The sequence below is a fragment of the Saimiri boliviensis genome, chromosome 21 (assembly GCF_048565385.1).
Source record: "Saimiri boliviensis isolate mSaiBol1 chromosome 21, mSaiBol1.pri, whole genome shotgun sequence".
NCBI classification, from domain to species: domain Eukaryota; kingdom Metazoa; phylum Chordata; class Mammalia; order Primates; family Cebidae; genus Saimiri; species Saimiri boliviensis.
Genome location: NC_133469.1, coordinates 4403252 through 4425301, shown reverse-complemented (window position 1 = coordinate 4425301; position 22050 = coordinate 4403252). Strand labels below are relative to the sequence as shown.

The following is a 22050-nucleotide window of genomic DNA, read 5'->3' as shown; positions in this document are numbered from 1 at the left end:
AAGTGGGTTGATCCGTGCCCCCGGCCCCGGCCCCACTGGAAGCTGGAGCAGTCTGTCACCAGCTTGCGAGTCTCAGATCCTGAAAACTCACTTCCCAGTACTTACTGGTGACTTGCTAATCAATGCCAGACCACTTACCGGGCACTCTGCCTAGGGGGAGAATACATTGCTCCAGCTCTTCAAAGACTTCAAATACCGTTCCAAGTCAAGAAGCCAAATTATGCAGCAGTAGGGTAAGAATTGTTTTATCCTAAGAGAAATGAATATATTTCACAGCAATCAGACAAGGCGTCTCTAGCTGGCGGTGTTGATAACTCACATATTTTCTTTCCACTGCCCTTTATTACAGTGTATATTCTTTATTTTAACAAAAATTGTTGCTAAGCCCTGTGCTAGGTGCTGGAGACATAAAGATCAATCGAAGATAGTTCCAAACCTGAAGGAGCCTCACAAACTATTAAGAAGGAGACAAGCAAACGTAACTGAGTATAGCTGTTAACCTCTATGGCTGACAAATTGCTGTGGGACCACTTAAAATATGTAAATGCACACAGACCCTCTCCATTCCGCTGGGAGGGTAGGAGTGTGTTTATAACATGGCATTTTAACATTCTTTGCTAAATACAATGTAAAGATACAATAAACACCACCAGAGCATGCAGATGAAATGAATCCTGGTAGGGCATGGTGGCTCATGCCTATAATCCCAGCACTTTGGGTGGCCAAGGTAGGAGGATTGCTTGAGCCCAGGAGGTCAAGGCTGCAGTTAGTTGTGATCACACCATTGCGCCCCAGCCTGGGTGGCAGAATGATACCCTGTATCCAAAAAAAAAGAAAGAAAGAAAAGAAATGAATGCTGCACAAGCAAGTTACTTGATACTGTCATTAGGTTATCCATTTAATTGACTATATATTCATTCATTCCATGAATATTTCTGTGTGCTATGTGCTAGCCATTAGATCACCTATTAATAGCAATGCTCAAGACAATGCAAACTGTTTAACAATCCTTAAGCTGGCAGGGCAAGATCTCCCAATTTTCCCTGGAGGAGCAGAGGATGGTAAAATGTACCTGTTGTCCATCAAAATCCTGACCTTTATAGGTCAGACACGGTGGTTCACGTCTCTAGTCCCAGCACTTTGGGGGGCCAAGGCAGTGGATCACTTATGGTCCAGTCTGAGGCCACGCTGGCCAGCATGGCAAAACCCTGTCTCTACTAAAAATACAAAAATTAGCTGGGTGTATTAGCACGTGCTTGTGATCCCAGCTACTCAGGAGGCTGAGGCAGGAGAATCACTTGAACCCGGGAGGCGGAGGTTGCAGTGAGCCAAGATCACTGCACTGCACTCCAGCCTGGGCAGCAGAGGGAGACTCCATCTCAAAAACAAAACCAAAAACCCTTGAACTTTAGTTTTCTTACCGTCTAATGTAAAAAAAGTAAACATTCCCAGAAAAACATTCCCCATGATGTTCATACTTCTTGCCTGGAATATTGCAGTATACTCCTGATTGGTCTTTTGGCCTCTCTGCTCTTACTTCCTTACATTTTAGATCCTTTCAACAATATGTCAACATTTGACTCTGCCCAAAACCCTCTAATGGATTTCCACTTCACTCAGAGTAAAAGCCAAGCTCTTCCAATAGAAAAGCCCCTAAATGACCTACCTCCTCCTTCGCGGTCACCCCCAGCACCCACGGGCTCTGGTCACATCTACTAGCCTCTCCCTCTTCCATTGCATTTCAGCCATGCTGACCTCCTATTGTCCTGTCTACTTAAAAGGAAGAAACTGAGGTAAAATTAATATAAAGTGTTTATTTGGGACAACGTGAGCACTGCAGCCCAGGACACACATCCAAGTTGCCCTGGGGAGTGCTATGGAGAGCAAAAGAGAAGCTCAACTTTTTCAGGAAGAAAGAACGAATCAGTTGAGAGGTGATTTAAAAGATTGTTTGTCAATGAATTCTCATTGGGTTAAGAAACAGTGTTGGTTAGTGATTGGCTGTACTATAGGTTGTGAGCCATTTTGTGGCTAGTTAACATCAGTTAGTCTAGAGCCCAAATAGAATGTGGCTTCAGGAGGTAATTGGGGCAGGCATGGTAGTCTCAGTGCTTTGGGCAGCTGAGGTGGGAGGACTGCTTAAACCCAGGAGTTTGAGACCAGCCTGGACAGCATAGTGTGAGACTCCATTTCTCTGAAAAAAAAATTTTTTTAATTAGGCATGGCAGTGCATGGCAATAGTCCTGGCTACTCCAGAGGCTGAAATGGGAGGATTCGTTGAACCCAGGAGCTCATGGCTTCAGTGAGCTATTACCGCGCCACTGCACTCCAGCCTAGGTGTTAGAGTGAGACCCTGTCTCTAAAAAATAAGTATGACTGTTTTTAAAGAGGGAAGTATTGAGCTCAAGGAGGAGTGATATGACTGCGGTTTCATTCCAGTGCTTCTCTGGGCCTGGTCACTAAAGGAGCTCATATTCCTCAGATAAAGTTTATTTGTTACTTTTTCTTTAACCCCACAACTCCACCAGGAAAAGTACCCTCCTGCCTTAGGACTTTGTATATGCTAGGGGTTTTTTGTTTTTTGTTTTTTTTGTGTGTGTAGAACAGCTCTTCACAAACATCTTCATGACTTGCTTGTTATTTCCTTCAACTACCTGTTCAAATGATCTTTTAATGACCTTCCTGATATTTAAAATTTTAACAGGCTACCCAAATTCCCAATTCCCAGGAATTTTCCCCATAGCATGTAATACTTGCTATATTATATAATTTACTTTTCTATTCTGTTTATTGTTACTTATCTATTTCACTTACTACTAGAATGTAGGTTCCACAAGGGTATAGATGTTTGTCTCTTTTGGTTATTTTTGTATCTCCAGCCCAGCACCTAAAAACAAGCCCTACTATGTGATAACTGCTCAATAAAAGTTAAATTAATGAACAAAGAATCTTTTTAACTATATCTGCAGAGGCCAGGCATGGTGGCTCACACCCGTAATCCCAGCACTTTGGGAGGCTGAGGCTGGTGGATCACCTGAGGTCAGCAGTTTGAGACCAGCCTGGCCAAAATGGTGAAACCCCCATCTCTACTAAAAATACAAAAAAAAAAAAAAAAAAAATTGGCCAGGCATGATGACAGGCACCTGTTATCCCAGATACTCAGGAGGCTGAGGCAGGAGAATCACTTGAACCTGGGAGGCAGAGGTTGCAGTGAGCTGAGAGTGTGCCATTACACTCCAGGCTGGGTGACAGAGCAAGACTTCATCTCAAATACATAAACAAATAACATTGTGTGTGTGTGTATACATATATAACATTATATATATATATATATATATATAATGTTATATATAACAATATGTCTATAACAATATATATAATATGTTGTATATAACATATATAATGTTATAGACATATTGTTATATATATATAAATATATATAATGTTATATATATATATCTGCAGAAAGGAGTAAGGAAATAGCATGCCTCTAGAAGAAGTGTAATAATCCAAAAAGTACAAGAAAGGAGGAGGATGGAAAAAGAAAAAGAAAAAAATTATAAGGGAGGAGATTAAAAGAGACAGATTAACAGGACAGACAGAAAGCAGAAATATGCATAAGAGAAACAAAAGGAAATTCAGCTGCTCAAACAGTGGGTGTTATTGACTGCCCAAAATCGACTAGAGGATTTCAACCTTGACTGAATTGACAGAGCCAAGTTAATGTTCCACTAGGGCTAAATGACTTCTTTTTAATGTTACATAGCCATTTGACTTAGATGAACCAGATGAACATGCCACCATGTTGATGCACGTGAATTCAACTCACATGAAATTTGTGATATCAGTTTGTGCCTTGAGCCCACTGCAGAACTGAATCAGCAATGACTCAGTAATCAAGAAAGAATTAAATACAAAAAAAAAAAAAAGGTAAGGCAAAAAGGAAATTCAGAGAAGAAAGAAGGTAGGTGAGATGCAAGGCCAAAACAGATTTGGACCAAAGTGCATATGATTTTGGCAAGGAAAAGATGACGTAAGTGAATACTGGTAAAGAGAATGGAAGATGAATGACAGGTGCATAGAAAAATGTATGCTTGTGCTGGCTCTCTTATGGGAAACTTCCTTCTCAGCATCTCTGCCTATGATGCTCTTGCTAGAAAGCTTTTGTCGTGTGCCACCAACTCCACAAGACCTCATGTGTTCATCACACAAATATCTGGGCAGCCATGCCTCTGTTTTGGCACTGACTTTTCCATAGTCCGCCTGTACTATAAATGTGCGTTTATGCACTCCCCTTTCACATCCGAGGTCCCTCGAGGCAGGAATTTTCTCATCTTCATCACAGCCCTGTGCCTAGAAGCAATGCTATAAATATGTGTTGAACAGAGAACTCTGGAGATTGAGAAACAGGATAAAAAAATAACAGAGTAGTGTACTTGTTCAGAGCAGGGATTGGCAATCTATATCCTATGAGCCAAACTTTTTCCCGCCACCTATCTTCATGAATAAAATTGTATTGGAAACTGTCAGAGGCATTCATTTACATATTGTCTATAGCTACTTTGGCACTAAATTGGCAGAGGTGACTTGTTGTTACAGAGACTGTATGACCTCCAAGGCCGAAAATATTAACTATTTAGTTCTTTATAGAAAAAGTTTGCCAATCTCTGGTAAAGAACATGAGCGCTGGAATCAGACAGACCTGGGTGATGTGAATCCCTCTTTTATCTCTTAGCACTTGGACAAGTAACAATCTTTTTTTTTTTTTTTTTTTTTTTTTGGAGACGGAATTTCGCTCCTGTTACCCAGGCTGGAGTGCAATGGCACGATCTCGGCTCACCGCAGGCTCTGCCTCCTGGGTTCAGGCAATTCTCCTGTCTCAGCCTCCTGAGTAGCTGGGATTACAGGCACGCACCACCATGCCCAGCTAATTTTTTGTATTTTTAGTAGAGACGGGGTTTCACCATGTTGGCCAGGATGGTCTCGATCTCTTGACCTCATGATCCACCCGCCTCGGCCTCCCAAAGTGCTGGGATTACAGGCTTGAGCCACTGCGCCCGACCTTGAGTAACCATCTCTTTAAGCCTTTTTTTTTTTTTTTTTTTTTTTTTTTTAATGGAATAGTAATAGCACCTACTTAATTAAGTAGGTGAAGATTTGATGATAGTCAATCCAGAGTCTGTCATATGTATTTAGCTTAGTTCTATACATGTTAACGGTGAACTGTGTGGTGTAAAAGTGAGAAAGTAGGAAGAATGAAGTGGCCAAGGAGATCAAAAGCTGTTAGGTGGTTGGACAAATGAGAAACAGTAGGAAATACTTAGGAAATTGTGGGTAGAGTCAAGATATAATTGGTATAAGTGACTGACAATAGACTACTGGTATTTGAGGTGATCATTCTGATGTTAGTATTGCATTGTAGGGATCAATGGTTTCTATATAACTTGTAAAGTTAATAACCTATTTCTTATGATTGTTACCAATCCATTTTACATTTTATTTTTCGTATTTCAATTTACTCAGAAGTTTTTGAGCATCTGTTACGGACTGTATTAGAATCTAGTCTTATGAAGACAAGTAATATAATACCTCAGTCATCAATAATCTCTGAGTCTATTAAAGGAATACAGAAATACATACTGATGATACAGCATGATAAATAATGCCAGAGAAAAAAGATGTGTAAAGAGCTAGGAAACTGGAGAGATGAAGAAATACAACTAGAGAAACCATGTAAGCTGAATCTTAAATAATTATATGAGCACTAGACAAAGGTGGAAGTACATTCCAGAAAATGAAGCACCAAAATATAGCCTCAAACCAGCTGGCCTTATATATGATTTATGATTTTTCTCCATGTATATGTGGAGAAAAGATGTAATCCCTGCCTTTTACAAGAAGTTTCATCAAATAGAAAACGCTTCACTTCCGGTAATGTCAGGCCAAGTTATTTAAAGCTATCCTCTGAGGAAAACTTTTTTTTTAACCCAAATGAAATATTTCAAAAATCTGATGGTCACCTGGTTGATCCAAGCAACCAAAACATTAAGACAGACCAGAATGGTGGCACATTTAGTCATATGGCAGAAGCAAATGAAAACTACCTTTGGAAGAAGGTGCCATCCTGAGCATCAGATCATTCCTACAAATAAATCTCAAATAGAGTGAACAACACAAAAATAACTCACTCTGCAGGGAAACCAGATATTCTAAGAACCAGCAGAAGCAACATGCAACAGAAACTGACCCACAGAGACGGAAGATACTGGAATGAAACACGGCAATGACACAATAAGTTTCTTATGTTCAAAGAAATAATTCAAAAGTCCAAGCAAGGAATTGAACTATAAAAAGTGAAATAGTGTATTTATGTAATAAATAAATAGAAATTCTGGAACTGAAATGAGAAATAACACAGTAACAACTCAATTGATAGGATTAAAACAGGTTAGAGAGACATAAAGAGAGAATAAATGAACTGGAAGATAAAAGAAACTAACCAAAATGAAGAAATAAAATACAAAAAAGTACTGAAGAGCCAAGAGACGAAGAAACTAAGTTGAGAAAGCCTAACACACGTAACTGGAGTCTCAAAAGGAGAGAGAAGCAGGACAGAGGCAATACCTAGGATAATAGCGGAGAATCTGCCAAAGCTGATAAAAGATTCCAAACCACAGATTCAAGAAGCTCGATGAATGGAAATCAGAATACACGAAAGGAATGCATACAGACACATCATATATTCACATCCAGTGAAATTATGGAAAAAGACAATGACAAAATCTGATAAGAAGCCACAGGGGAATAAAAAGACAGTTTATTTTTAAAGAAGTGAGAATGGAGTAAGCTGCATTCTCCACAGAAACACTGGAAACCAAAGTAGTAGAATGCTATCTTCAACGTGCTGAGAAAAAAAAAAAAACTGCCAACAGATCCTTGCTAAAGGAAATACAAAAGAGTGTGAATTAGAGACAAAAACAATCCCAGATGGAAGACAAGCGACACAGAAAGGAATGAAGGACACTGAGAATGGTATTTACCATCAGCTTCATCTAAATGAACACCCAAAATACAAAACAATCATAAAGCAACAATGTCTCATAAGGTTTAAAACAAAAAATTAAAATATTCATGACATGGCTCTGCTGCAAACCATCATAACACTACCTGGGGACTTTTGCCTTCTGCTGTCCCAGCTCGTGCTCTCAGGCCTCTCAGAAGACCATCTCTGTGGGCACAGGCACAAGTTTATCTCCTGCCTAAGGACTTCCTCTGCCTTGCACTTCCCAGCAGTCAAGATCACAGAAAGTCAAAGGTCAGCAAAGAAAGAATATCCATTGACAGGAAAGAAGAGAAATCCACTGAGAACAGTCTGTAAAAGCCAGCACTGTTTTTTATGAAGTCAGCTTTGTCAAGTCAATCCATACCAAGCAGTATTTGGATATTATTAGTACTCTTTATGCTCTCTCTGCCTGAACTAGGAAATACTGTATTAGTTCTGACACTATGGGGCATTGAACCTCAATGGTAAACATCTGGTAGAAAACTGTGGAAGAGAAACTTGCAAATGTCATTCTGAATGGGGCCATCATTGAGACAGTGGTTTAGGCCAGTACTATTCAAAGTGCTCTGCAGACCAATTCATGACAAGCTTCCACTTCTGGGTAAGATGGACAAAGACCTTACTTGGTGACCGCCACACATATGTATCCCATAGTAAATAATCATAAAACCTAGACATACTATAAAAAAAGCAACCACCTGAAGGGTTTGGGAGTAAACAGAAGCAGACTCTGATGAGGAGTTACCTGCTCACTTGGAGGAAGGGAGAGGGGGAGCTATACAAGTAAGTTCACGTCTCTGTAGTTTTTAACCTGGGACTAATTGTAGTACATGGATGTGCACTGCAGTGGTTGGGGGCATATGTACAAAACTCTGCATTATTTCTGACCTGGGGAAACATTAAAGTATGAAAATGGGAACACTGAAGAGAATGGAAAAATCCCAAAAGAGAAATATTCAGAGAGGGTGCTATGGTTTGAATGCTTCTCCTCTCCGAAACTCATGCTGAGATTTTAATCCCCGATGTTGCAGTATTGACAGGTATGGCCTTTAAGAGGTGACTGGGTTGTGAGAGCTGTCCTCATGAATGGATTAGTCCGTTCATGGAATCATGGGCTAGTTGGTTATCTTGGGAGTGGGAGAACACTTCCCAACTTATTTTATATGAGGCTACTATTACTCTGATTCTAAAACCAGGTGAAAGACACACACTCACTCTCTCTCTCTCTCTCTCTCTCTCTCTCTCTCTACCCCCCACCGCAGACTAATATTCCTATCATAGACACAAAAATCCTTAACAAAATATTAGCAAATTAAATCAAACCGTCTACAGAAAGGAGAACACGTCAAGACCAGGTAGGGTATATTTGGGGAATACAAGATTAGTTTAACTTCTAAAATGATTTAAAAGTTTGGCGAACCAATATGATTCACCATATTAATAGAATAAAAAAGAAAAGTCTTATGATCATTTCAATAGAAACAGGAAAAAGCATTGGATAAAATTCAACACCCTCAATAAAAACTTTCAGAAAATTAGAGCCAGAGGGAACTTGCACAGCCTGATTGAGCTTCTGCAAAACAAAATCAAACCAAAAAAGTTACAGCTAATGTCATACTCAGGGGTGACTCAACTTTCATGTATGATCGAGAACAAGGCAAAGATGTCTGCCCTCACTATGTTTAATATTTTACTGAAGGTCCTAGCCAAGGAAAAGAAAAGAAATAAAAGGCATACAAATTGGGGGGAGGGGGTGGTGTGTATATAGACGGTCCTAATGAATCCATAGAAATACTATTAAAAATAATAAGTGAATGGAGCAAGTTTGCAAGATACAGGCTAATATATGAAAAATACCCGGGAATATATTTAATGAAAGGTATGCAAGACCTGTGCAATGAAAAACACAAAACATTACAAAATGAAATTGTGAAAGACCTATGTCAATGGAAAGATACACCATGTTTGTGGCTTGGAATACTCAATATTGTTAAGATGTCAGTCCTCTTCAAATTGACCTATTGATTTGGCGTCATTCCAATTAAAATTTTAACACACTTTGTGAAAATGTTTTGAAAATCTGATCTTAAATTTATACAAAAAGGCAAAGGACCCAAAATATCCAAAACAATTTTGAAAAAGAACAGAGTTGCCTGGGCGCAGTGGCTCATGCCTGTAACCCCAGCACTTTGGGAAGCTGAGGTGGGCGGATCATGAGGTCAGGAGATCGAGACCAGTCTGGCCAACATAGTGAAACCGTGTCTCTTCTAAAACAAAAAAATTAGCCAAGTATGGTAGTATTCACCTGTAATCCCAGCTACTCGGGAGGCTGAGGCAGGAGAATTCTATGAACCCAGGAGGTGGAAGTTGCAGTGAACTGAGATTGCGCCATTGCATTCCAACCTTGGCAAGAGTGCAAGACTCCGTCTCAAAAAAAGAAAGAAAGAAAGAAAGAACGTTGAAGGACTTAAACTATTTGATTTCAAGATACTGTAAAACTAGTCATCAAGATAGTGTGAAATTTTCATGTAGATCAAGGGGATAGAATACACAGTCCAGAAATGAACACACACTTATATAGTGTTGAAAGAAAAACTTAAGCTGAATTAAATTGACCAAAGAACGAATGGAGAATCGAGGAGCCTCCTGAGCCAGAGTAGGCTCAGAGACACAAGCATAGCCACATGGTGAAAGGAGATTTATGGGCAGAAAAAGGAAAGTGACAGAAAATGAAGTGAGGGACGGAAACAGCCAGACTGCTTACAGCTCAGCGTTTGCCTTATCTGGACCTTTGATTGGTTAAAACTTGGTGATTGGCACATTCGTAGGCACACAACTCTATTTAGGCTTTAGTTAGCGATGTACAGAGAAACCTTAAGGCCGAACTTAAAATAGGTAAGGAGGCAGCTTTAGACTAAACTTGATTTAGCAATTCCCCTCTTTGGTCATCATCTCAATTTTGAGAGATTGATCAAAACTTTAGTCATTGATGTCACAATCATCATCATAAATGTACTTAGTCTTGAAACCCACTGGGAAATGGCAAGACAATGGGTTTTGTAAGTTGGGAATAAGGACTTCAGGTTAGTTTTTTGTAAAGGTTAGAGTAAAGGGTATATCCTGGAATGTACTGCTCACGGGAAAAAGATAAAATCAGGCCTTTTCTAGGATCTGTGTGTTTCTTAAAATCTTAGTCTGATTACATCACATTTAGCATGCATAATTCCATTTTGGTTTGGTCTGGTCCACTGGGGCTTAGTTCATGAGCTCAGTCCAAAACAATGGCCTGACATAATTTTCTTTTAAAATTCTCCCTTTTTGGTCACATTCTCACTTACATGAGAGCGTGCTGTAATTTTTGGAGTGCTGCAATCCATGCCTGGCCTGGAGTAACTGGAACTCATACATTGCTAGCTGGAATGCAAATTGGTATGGCCATTTTGCAAAACAGTATGGCAATACCTTTAAAAACTAAACATTACCAAGCATAGTCACTCACACCTGTAATCCCTGCACTTTGGGAGGCCAAGATAGGAGGATTATTTGAGCCCAGGAGTTCAAGACCAGCCTGGGCAACATAGGGAGACCCAATCTCTACAAAAAACTTTAAAAATTAGCTGGGTATGGTAGTGTACACCTGTAGTCCCAGCTAGTTGGGAGGCTGAGGCGAGAGAATTGCTTCAGCCCACGAGTTTGAGGTTATAGTGAGTTATGATGGCACCATTGCACTCCAGCTTGGATGACAGAGTGAGACCCTGTCTCAGGAAAAAAAAAAAAAAAAAAAAAAAGCTAAACATATATTTACAACATGTCCCAGCATTTCCACATATGTCCACATAAAACATGTACATGAATCCTCATAGTAACATTATTCATAATAGCCCCAAAACAGAAGAAACCCAAACGTCCATTACCTGGTAAATGGGCAAGCAAATTGTGATATAGCCATATAATAAAATGCTTCTCAGCAATAAAAAGAAACAAAATACTAACACCTGCAATAATATGGGTGAATCTCAAAATATCACATAAAATGAAGAACATCAAGCATAAGAGACTGTACTGTATAACTTCTTTTATATGAAATTATAGAAAAGACAAAGCTATAGTGATAACATGGAAGGCCAACGTGGGTGGATCACTTGAGATCAGGAGTTCAAGACCAGCCTGGCCAACATGGTGAAACCCTGTCTGTCCTAAAAATATAAAAAATTAGCCAGGTGTGGTGGCGGGCGCTTGTAATCCCAGCTACTTGGGAGGCTGAGGCAGGAGAATTGCTTGAACCTGGGAGGCAGAGATTGCAGTGAGCCGAGATCATGCCACTGTACCCCAACCTGAGCATCAGAGGGAGACTCCATCTCAAAAAAATAAACAAAAACAAAACAAAACAAAAAAACTATAGTAATAGCAGATAAGCAGTTGCATGGGGTAAGGGCAGGGAGAGGATGGAGCGTGAAGAAACAGGAAGAAACTGGTTAGGGTAAGGGAATTGTTCTCTCGATAGTGATGGTGGTTACCAGTTGTATAGTTACCCTCTGAGCACATGCTGGTGGCTCATGCCTGTAATGCCCGCACTTTGGGAGGCCAAGGTAGAAAGACAGCTTGAGGGCAGGAGTTTTAGACCAACCTGGGCAACATAGTGAGACCCTGTCTCCAGAAAAAATTTAGGCTAGGCATGGTGGCACATGCTTGTAGTCTCAGCCACTTGGGAGGCTGAGGCAGGAGGATTTCCTGAGCCCAGGAGATGGTGACTGCAATGAGCTGTGATTGCACCACTGTATGCATTACTCTAGCCTGGATGACAGAGTGAGACCCTCTCTCAAAAATTGATTAATTAAACAAAAAATAAAAATAGGTGAATTTGATTGTGTATGAATAATAGATCATGAAAAAAAATTCAGGGCCAGGCACAATGGCTCACACCTCTAATCCCAGCACTTTGGGAGGTCGAGGTGGGTGGATCACGAGGTCAAGAGATCGAGACCATCGTGGTCAACATGGTGAAATCCCGTCTCTACTAAAAATACAAAAATTAGCTGGGCATGGTGGCGCGTGCCTGTGATCCCAGCTACTCAGGAGGCTGAGGCAGGAGAATTGCTTGAACCCGGGAGGCGGAGGTTGCGGTGAGCCGAGATCACGCCACTGCACTCCAGCCTAGCGTCTGGTGACAGAGTGAGACTCTGTCTCAAAAATAATAATAATAATAATAATAGATCATGAAAAAAATTCAGGGCCAGGCACAATGGCTCACACCTCTAATCCCAAAACTTTGGGAGGCCGAGGTGGGTGAATCACAAGGTGAGGAGATCGAGACTGTCCTGGCCAACATGGTGAAACACCGTCTCTACTAAAAATACAAAAATTATCTGGGTGTGGTGGCACGTGCCTCTAATCTCAGCTACTTGGAGGCTGAGGCAGGAGAATTGCTTGAACCAGGGAGTCGGAGGTTACAGTGAGCTGAAATCATGCCACAGCACTCCAGCCTGGGCAACAGGACAAGACTCTCTCTCAAAAAAACAAAAAACAAATCCCACAACAATAATGGTCATGAAGGAAAACTAGTGGCAGACTTGCCTTCTTGCTATAAACAACTAAAAAACTGGACAAAATATATGAGAAACAAAACCCTTTCTCAGACATTGATTAATAGGCAACATAGGACTGGGATCCCTGAGAGAACGGAAATATACCAGGTGATCTCTATGATTGCCCAGGCTTTCTGCCTGGACTCACGTTCCACATCACAGCACAGAAAGCAGGGGCCCAGGATAGCAAGACAATCTCAATGAATTAAGGAGGCAGAGATCACAGATTGCAAATCGAAGTGGCTGGAATTTCCGGAGGTGGGAGCTTTGCGGAGAATGAACTCTAGAAATCAGATAGGCATCTGCTTGGGTCTCGGACTAAATATTAAACTGTGCATGCACTGGGGGAGAGTCCACAGAGCAAGACAAAGAACAACTGTCAGGAAACTCTAATCTTCACGATTCCCAGGGCTCACAAGGGCTACGAGACATTGGTGTTCTGACTGTCGGAGCGGATAGATGCATACAACGTGGATATCCCCACAAAGCATTGTGATAAAAGAAAGACAGCAGAGAAAAAGACTTTGTATTGTATGATTACATTTATATGAAATCTCTAGAAAAGACCAGAAACAATGCAGACAAGCAGTAGATCTGTATTTGCCTGGAGCTGGGAGTAGGAGCAGGGAAAGAGCGCAAATGACCACAGGACAGACTGCAAATAGACCACAAATGGAAATACTAGGGGTGATGGAAGTGCTCTAGAACATGCTGATTGTGCCGCTGAGTAAATTTACCAACAGTCAGCAAACTTCTTTTATTTTTGAGACAAGAGTCTCACTCTGTCACCCAGGCTGGAGTACAGAGGTGCCATCTTGGCTCACAGCAGCCTCCGCCTCCCGGGTTCAAGCAATGATCCTGCCTCAGCCTCTGGGGCAGCTGGGATTACAGGCATGTGCCACCATGCTTGGCTAATTTTTGTATTTTTAGTAGAGATGGAGTTTTGCCATGTTGGCCAGGCTCATCTTGAACTCCGGACCTCAGGTGATCCACTCACCTCAGCCTCCTAAAGTGTTGGGATTACAGACATAAGCCACCACACCCAGCCCGTCAGCAAACTTTTTTTTTTTTTTTTTTTTTTTGAGATGAAGTCTTGCTCTTTTGCCAGGCTGGAGTGCAGTGGTGTGATCTTGGCTCACTGCAACCTCTGACTCCCTAGTTCAAGCAATTCTCCTGCCCCAGCCTCCCGAGTAGCTGGGATTATAGGCGTGTACCACCACGCCCAGCTAGTTTTTGTATTTTTAGTAGAGATGGGGTTTCACCATGTTGGCCAGGATGGTCTCGATCTCCTGACCTTGTGATCCACCCGCCTCGGCCTCCCAAAGTGCTGGGATTATAGGCATGAGCCACTGCGGCCAGCCCCAGTCAGCAAACTTTTAAAGAAAACAAGCACCCCGGCATACTACCAAGCCCTGGTAGATATGGAGACCATGACCATGCTGTCAAGTGACCATGTGACCTGTACTGCCCATCACAAGCTGGATTCTGTCACACCCTTCAAGGTGCTGCAGCAATTCACCAGAGGATGGAGGCGACACATCTGGGATTGAGAACTGGCAAGGCCAGAGGGCAGAAGTAAGTCAACACAAGCCAGTGGCCCAAACTCATGTCATCCACCTTTGTTGCACTGGTACGTGTCCCTAAGCACGCACCTATGGCCACCTGGCGGGAATGCCTTAGGGTCACAGGAAGAAGGAAAAACAGCAGGCTTTGTTCACAGATGGAACTGCTTGGTGTATTAGTTCCTGGCGGCTGCAGTAACAAATACCCAAAAATTTAGTGGCTTAAAACAACACACATTTAATATCTTACTGTCCTGGGGTTCAGAAGAACGAAATGGGTCTCACTGGGCTAAAATCAAGATGTCCATCAGCTTCTTTTTTTTTTTTTTTCTTGAGACAAAGTCTCGCTCTGTCGCCCAGGCTGGAGAGCAATCGCCATTGCCTCCCAGGTTCAAGCGATTCTCCTGCCTCAGCCCCCTGAGTAGCTGGGACTACAGGTGTGTGCCCCCACGCCTGGCTAATTTTTATATTTTTAGTAGAGACAGGATTTCACCATGTTGGCCAGGCTGGTCTGGAACTCCTGACCTCAGGTAATCCACCTGCCTCGACCTCCCAAACTGCTGGGATTACAGGCGTGAGCCACCTCACCTGGCCCATCAGCTCCTTCTGGAGACTCTGCAGGAGAATGTTTCCCTGCCTTCTCTGCCTTAGAGGCACCCACACTCCTTGGCTCGTGGCTTCTTCCTCCAGTTTCAAAGCCGGCCACACAGGGCTGAAGGGCTGAGTCCTCCTCACACGGCCGTCCTTCTGGTTCTTTGCTTTCATCATCACACCTCCTTTTCTGTCTCTAACACCAACTCTCCTTCCTCTTTCTTTTTTTTTATAAGGTCCCTGTAATTAAATATAAGGTCCCACCCAGATAAAGTAGGATAACTTCCCACCTCAAGATCAGCCACCTTAAGCCCCCCTTACCCTGTAATTTAACATAGTCACAGGTGCCAGCACTCAGAATGGAAGCCTCTTTGGGAGACCATTCTGCCGGCCACACTCAGTACACGGGCACAGGCCAAAAGTGGAGTGTGGCTGGATTGCAGCCCCGTCCAGGGATGGCTTTGAAAGACAGCAATAAGTTGAAATCTTAAGGGACACAGCCTCAAGGGTTGGGCCTGGTCATCTACTTCACAAGGGAAGAGAGGCAGCCCATGGTTGGAATATATAGAGATTCAAGAGCCGTGGCAGATAGCATGGTCAGAAGCCTGGAAGGAGTTGTGAAAACATTGAAATTGAAAAAAAAAAAAAAATTGCCTGAAAGGAGAAACACTGAAGATTGGGAATCAAAAGATCTTGAGGAGAAAGAAAGCGTGAATGAATGAAGAGAATGAGCCACAGGTAAAAAGATCTTCGTCTCACAGGTTCATGCGCGCCGGAGAGCGTCCAATACAGAAGAGGCATTCACCAACCAACAGTGGCTTTAGCTACCAGCCTTTGTCCTCAGCCCCAAGGAGCGGACACAGTGTTCTCACGAATTGATTGGCTACAGTGGCAGGGACTGAAGTCTGTGCATGAGCATGGCCAACCACTCACTTCAAGTGCTTTCCTCACCCCCTGCCCAGTCCCGCCTCCTTTACTCCCCACCATGATCCTGAGAGCACTTCCCAATAAACTTTCCGCACCCAGATCCTCTATCCCTCACGTCTTAGGGAATCCCAGCTGGAACAAGATGCTCACTGACTCTCTGTTGATAGGAATCCAACTAACCTGCCTCCATTGCGGCCCAGGCCATCTTCCTTCTATGGTGGAGAGACCCAGCTGAGACATCCATCCAAGGCTAGTGACCCAAGCCCTCGTTTTCTCTTTTATTTTTTTTTTTTTAGGTGGAGTCTCTCTCTGTTGCCCAGGCTGGAGTGCAAGGGGTACCATCTCGGCTCACTGAAACCTTCTCCCAGATTCAAGCGATTCTCCCACCTCAGCCTCCTGAATAGCTGGGATTACAAGCACCTGTCACCACACCCAGCTAGTTTTTGTATTTTTAGTAGAGATGGGGGTTTCACCATGTTGGCCAGGCTGGTCTTGAACTGCTGACCTCATGCGATCTGCCTACCTCAGCCTCCCAAAGCGCTGGGATTACAGGCGTGACCACCGCACCCAGCCCCTGGTTTTCTCTTTCAGGACCCATTTCTTCCCTAGGTAATTGACTGACCCCAGAAATACTCCTTGTGCCTCTCCACCTCTAGGCCTGAGTCCCCTCAGCTCATCATCTATACCAAGGCTACTTGCCCACAGTGAGGGTGAGATGCTTTGCTAATGCTGGCATCCCAAGCATGGGTGAGTGCACCACCCTTGAACAGGTAGAGGTAGATAGCAAGGGACAGGAGGCTAGCAAGAGAGGACATGACTCCCTTGCTGGGGACTCCGCTGACCCCCCACCTAAGCCAGGGTACGTCTCCCTTTGCCGACACCCGCACAGTCTATAATTACTCAGTGGAGCCCGTCTGCCCTCAAACGTATGCTTCAGGAGGGTAGGAACTTTGTCTATCCAGCTTGTGGTTCTGTCCTTGGCACTAAGCCTGGTGCCCAGCACTGTGGACTCAGGGCACAGATGTGAACTCGCTTTCCTACCTGCTGACTGTGGATCGTCATTCCATCTCAGCCCCAGGTTCCTTACCTGCAGAACGAGAATAAAGAGGGGTTGGCGCAAGGATGAATGAGATAACATGGCTACAAAGCACTTGACATGGTGGTTACACATAGAAAATGCATTTCTAGGCAGGGGAGCACAGCGCCCTGGGCATCCATGCCTGCGCCCTGCCCTATTCCTTTGTACTAGAAGGCAGGGCCATCTGCTGGAAAAGATGTTGCCCATTTGGAATACGTGCTGGGAAGAGGGGGAGGCGGAGGGCACGGGCGAGCAGCTGCCTCTGGGTACCATGGCTCTGCGGGCACCAAACATCCTTGGTGTGGGCTCTCTCCCATCAGAGCGCGGAGGCTAGCATGGGTCCGGGGAGACAGGTGCTCTGTCAATCCCTGGCTTGAGTGTTGCCGGATGAGCAGGGCGGAAGGACAAAAGGATCAAGCATTTGAGGGCGCTGGCAAGAGGGCGGCTGAGGTGATGTCCCCTGCGGTCTGGAGGCCTGGAGATGGGGACCTGGGGTGGCCTGTGCCCACGGGGAAGTGCAGGGAGCCAAGACCAGGACGAGGTCGGGGGCGTGGGGGGCCGGAGGCGTGAGGCCTGGCCGCGCCGGAAGCTGTGGTCAGGCAGTGGGATCTCAGAGTGCAGCTGGAACGTTCCAGTGGTTACAGGGCCTAGGGTGTGGGTGGCCGCAGTGAGCAGAGGTGAAGGTCACTGCCCGGGAGATGTGGGAAGGGCGGCCCAGCGCGGGCAGCCCCCCGAGGCCTCGCGTGCATGGCGCCTGGGTTCTGTGCATTCCCCGATGACTCACAGGTGTGCGAATGTGGCCCTCGCCTCTCACCCGCGCTTCCGTTCTGCTTCTGTCCACCCAGCGAACGGCGTCTCACTGCCACCAAACACGCCGAACAGGACTTATTTTCTTGACACCAAATCCTTCCCTTTTTAAACCACCCTATCATTGTCTTCCCAAGCCCCCAATTTTTATGTCATTCACTTCCTCCTCTTCTTCGCTGCTTTGGCTCCTCCCCGCCCCCAGTCTATTAAAATCCTCATAAATTATTTTGCCCGTAACATTTCCAGGCTAAGTGTCCTTTTTTCCATTTTCGGAGCTAAAACCATCCCCAGGAACTGGCGTCCCAAATCTAAACAATGAGGCTTGAGAAGCAGGCTGGATTGCACAGCCGGCAAGCGTGCAGAGGACACAGGGCGAGCAGAGGCCCGCGGAGAGGACAGAAATACCAACACTGCGGGCAGACACTGGCTCTGCCAGTCATGCTCCCACGCAAGTCACACGGCGCTCAGCCTCAGCAATGGCGGAAAATAACAGAAAACAAAGCTGGAAAGCACAGCCGAGGAGAGGGACAGAAATCAAGATTTATCGTGAAGAGTGGTTGAAATCAGCTGCCGACAGGCCTGACCCGCGGCAGGTGCCTGACGGCTGGCTCCCAGTCCAGCCCCAGCTCAGGCGCATGAGGCGTCCAGAGAGCCTCCCAGCACTGCACAGCCCTTTCCACACCTCCTGGGCAGTGACCTTCACCTCCGATCCACCGTGGCCACCCCTACCCTGGGCCTTGTCATCACTCAAAGGCTCCAGCTGCACTCTGAAGCCCCACTCCCTGACTGCAGCTTCCAGGCCAGCCACCCAACAGCTTCTGAGACTCAGTTTCCTCATCTGTAAGATGGGGTTGCGATTATCTGCTTTGCCCAGCACACAGGGCTGCTGGGAGAATCAAATATGGTGATGTACATGAAGCTGCTTTGCCAGTGATGACATTCTAGAAAGCTAGCAAATAATTGTCCCAGCTTCTTCATACGTAACCACTGCCAAATGGGCCACTCAGTCTGCATCCAAGGAGATCACTCTCCCTCAAAGACTGTTTTATTTCTATCGTTCAGGACTTTCATGGCAGAGGCTTGTCAATATCGGCTTGTGGTTGAGGGGAGCTCTGGCATCAAGCCGTCCCTGTCCAGATCTCTGCCTCAAATGCTACCAGCCATGTGACCTGAGTACATTATATAACTTCAGCATGACTCAGCGCCCTCTTCTGAAAGAGGGGATGTATGATGGTGACAGGGCCATCCCATTGGGTCATTGTGAGTATTCAATGAGAGGGCATAGGACAGTGGCTGTTAGACAGCTGGGTGTGGTGGCTCACTCCTGTAATTCCAGCACTTTTGGAGGCTGAAGTAAGCGGATCACCTGAGGTCAGGAGTTCGAGACCAGCCTGGCCAACGTGGCAAAACTCCGTCTCTACTAGCCAGGTGTGGTGGTGGACACCTATAATCCCAGCTACTCAGGAGGCTGAAGCAGGAGACTCCCTTCAACCCGGGAGGCAGAGGTTGCAGTGAGCCGAGGTCATGCCATTGCACTTCAGCCTGGGCAATGCCATCGCAAAAAAAAAAAAAGAAAAGAAAAGAAAAAAAGAAAACCTGTTAGCTATTATTATAATCACACTGTTTACACATTCACCTCACTACCTAAAAGCAGTCACATTCCACCCACCCCCTACCAACCAAAGGCACAAGCATCTCTGTCATCCGCTCTCCCATGATGTTCACACGTCTTGATGGCCTGGACCATGAGCCAAGGGTGCACCCTCCTCCAGAGTGACCCCCCTTTCCAACTTTGTCTTCTGTTGTTTTCATGCTGCCTACAAACCCCACTGCTGCGGCGGAGACTACTGCCCAAGCAAAACGTTAAGTAATTAATGGTTTGACCATGTTTTCACGTCGGTTTCTGGGAGAGGAGACGTTCTACACGACCTGGGATGTCAGAAAATAAGGCCTAGGGCGGGAAGAGGGTTAGGGCAGGTCTCTGGCTGCCCCTCTGCAGCCAAGAGCCTCTCATTGCTCCACAGATGTCTCTGTTTCCGCCCCCAAGTCAGAGCCCACGCCTTGCCCTGCACCTGGGAGCTTCTCTGGCCTCTCCCCACGCCCTGCCACGGCCTCCCTCACCAGGCCGCCCTCACGATGCAAGCCCAGCAGGTACTTCCCTCAAAGCCTCTCCAGATCGGGACCCCGCAGCCGCCTGCAGCCACCCTGCGCGCGGTCACCCCACCTCCTTGCTCTCTTCACTGTGAGCGCAACGGTCAGTTTAGAACATGTTTCCTTGCCAAGATTGTGGATGTTTAGAACGTTTCTTTCTTTCTTTTTTCATCAGTGTCCTCCACTGCAAACGCCACACTCCACCGTGTGCCTCGTTACATGACGGAGGGAATAAAAGTGGGGAGACGCTGGCTCACAGTCCGGAGGTGGGAGGGCCGGCGTTCCGGGCCTGCAGACATCCCGAAACGCGGATGCGGACGCGACCCTGCCTGCAGCCGGGGCTGGGACACCCCCTCCGGAGGTGGCGCGCCCAGGGTCCCCGGCGCCTCGGCCTCCCCTGCCCCCGGGCACTCACGGCGGGGTTTCCACGGAGCTCCGCGGCGTCCACCTGCTGAGTGGGGGGCACCACCCGGGGACGTTGCCAACACAAGGGGACCCCAGAAAGGAAGGGGGCGCATTGCGGAGGCGGGGCAGGACGGCGCGCAGCAGGGGAGGAGACGCGCCCCGCGAGCAGCCGCCATTCGAGGCCGCGCAGTGCCACCTGCTGGGCGCTCGGGGAGGTGCCGCCCAGGCGCACGTGGGTCCCGGCGCAGGCGCCACGCGGCCGCGGAGTCCACCGGGGCAGGTGCGGCTGCCGGGCTCGGCTCCCCAGCTCGGAGGGAAGAAGGAGCCTGACTGAGGACTCTGGGCCCCAGTCCCGGCTCAGACACCGGCCGGGAGGCTCCCGGGACGGTCAGGTGCGGAGAGGGCTCTCCTGCCCGCTCCACGTCCTGTGAGTCCGCGTGGTCCTCGGCCGGCCCCAGCCCCGCCGCAAGCCCCCTGCCTCCGCTGCTCGGCCCACCTTCCGTGGGGCACTGGAGCGGGCCCTGAGGAACGGCAGAGGCCCGTCTGCGAAGCCCTGGGTGCTGCTCCCAACAGCAGGTGAAATGGCGCTCACGGAGGCCAAGCATCAACACAGCGCTTGGCTGCTCCTCTAGCTGCGCGGAGAGAGCCCGGCACCTTGAGTCAGGATCCTAGCCTGGTCTAATCCTGCACACATTGGGGACTGGGAGCTGAGCAGTTCTTCTAGAAAGGTCTCCTTGTTCCTTAGTCAACATACAGATTTGCCTCGTTTGTTCTTGTGCAGCCTTCTGAAACAATCGGAATAACTTTTTCATACGATGCCTACAAGCAGCTTTCATGTTCCCTGTAAATATTCATTTCGAGCTAAGTGTGCCCAACTTCCTGCATTCTTTAGAGCAGTGGACAATTTCAGCCGAGGACGATTTTGCCCTGCAGGGGACATTTAGCAATGTTTGGAGACCTTTTGGTGATCACACCGGGAGGAGGGAGACCACTCCTGGCATCTGGTGGGGAGAGGCCCCCATGCTGCTAAACATCGTGCAGTTCTCGGCCTAGCACCGCCACCCTGCCACACACAACAAAGAAATTGTCCCACCCAAGAGTCAGCAGTGCTGAGGTTGAGAAGTCCTGCTTGAGAGTTTTGGTTTTGATTTTTTTTTGACATGGAGTCTCGCTCTGTCACCCAGGCTGGAGTGCAGTGGTGCAATCTCAGTTCACTGCAACTTCCACCTCCCAGGTTCAGGCAATTCTCCTGCCTCAGCCTCTGGAGCAGCTGGGATTCTAGGTGCACGCCACCATGCCCAGCTAACTTTTGTATTTTTAGTTGAGAGGGGGTTTCACCATGTTGACCAGGCTGGTCTCGAATTCCTGGGCTCAAGTGATCTGCCGGCCTCTGCCTCCCAAAGCACTGGGATTACAAGAGTCAGTCACCATACCCAGCCTTTGCTTGAGAGCTCTGAGTCTTCTCAAGGTTCTGGTCGCTTCTGTGGATACCCTTCCCACATTCATGTTTCTATTGCCATGGGGTACCAACTCCAGACCAGCTCCCACCAGCCTGGACATCGTGAGTTCTACACACTAGATGGAGCCTAGCAATTACATCAGCCTTCTTAGCAATTCCTTGTTTATACCAGGCGTCCCCAAACTACACGCAGGCCGCATGCAGCCCCCTGAGGCCATTTATCCGTGCCCCCCACCCCCCCGGCTGCACTTCAGGAAGGGGCACCTCTTTCATTGGTGGTCAGTGAGAGGAGCACAGTATGTGGCGGCCCTCCAACGGTCTGAGGGACAGTGAACTGGCCCCCTTTGTAAAAAGTTTGGGAACACCCCGTTTATACAATCAGTATGTCTTTCAACAGTGTTCTGGGCCAGGCGTGGTAACTC

At 46.3% G+C, this 22050-nt stretch overlaps 1 long non-coding RNA gene across 2 annotated transcripts; it reads right to left on the bottom strand.

Moving 5' to 3' along the window:
- Window positions 1–81: 81 nt before the first annotated feature.
- Window positions 82–20350, bottom strand: LOC141582540 (uncharacterized). Of its 2 annotated transcripts, XR_012515390.1 has the most exons (4): window positions 20180–20350; window positions 16770–16815; window positions 651–816; window positions 82–250 (listed from the first exon to the last, which is right to left on the bottom strand). It is a non-coding gene; the product is annotated as an uncharacterized LOC141582540 (long non-coding RNA). The 2 variants fall into 2 exon arrangements; XR_012515389.1 differs by having other exon boundaries at window positions 82–816.
- Window positions 20351–22050: the final 1700 nt, after the last annotated feature.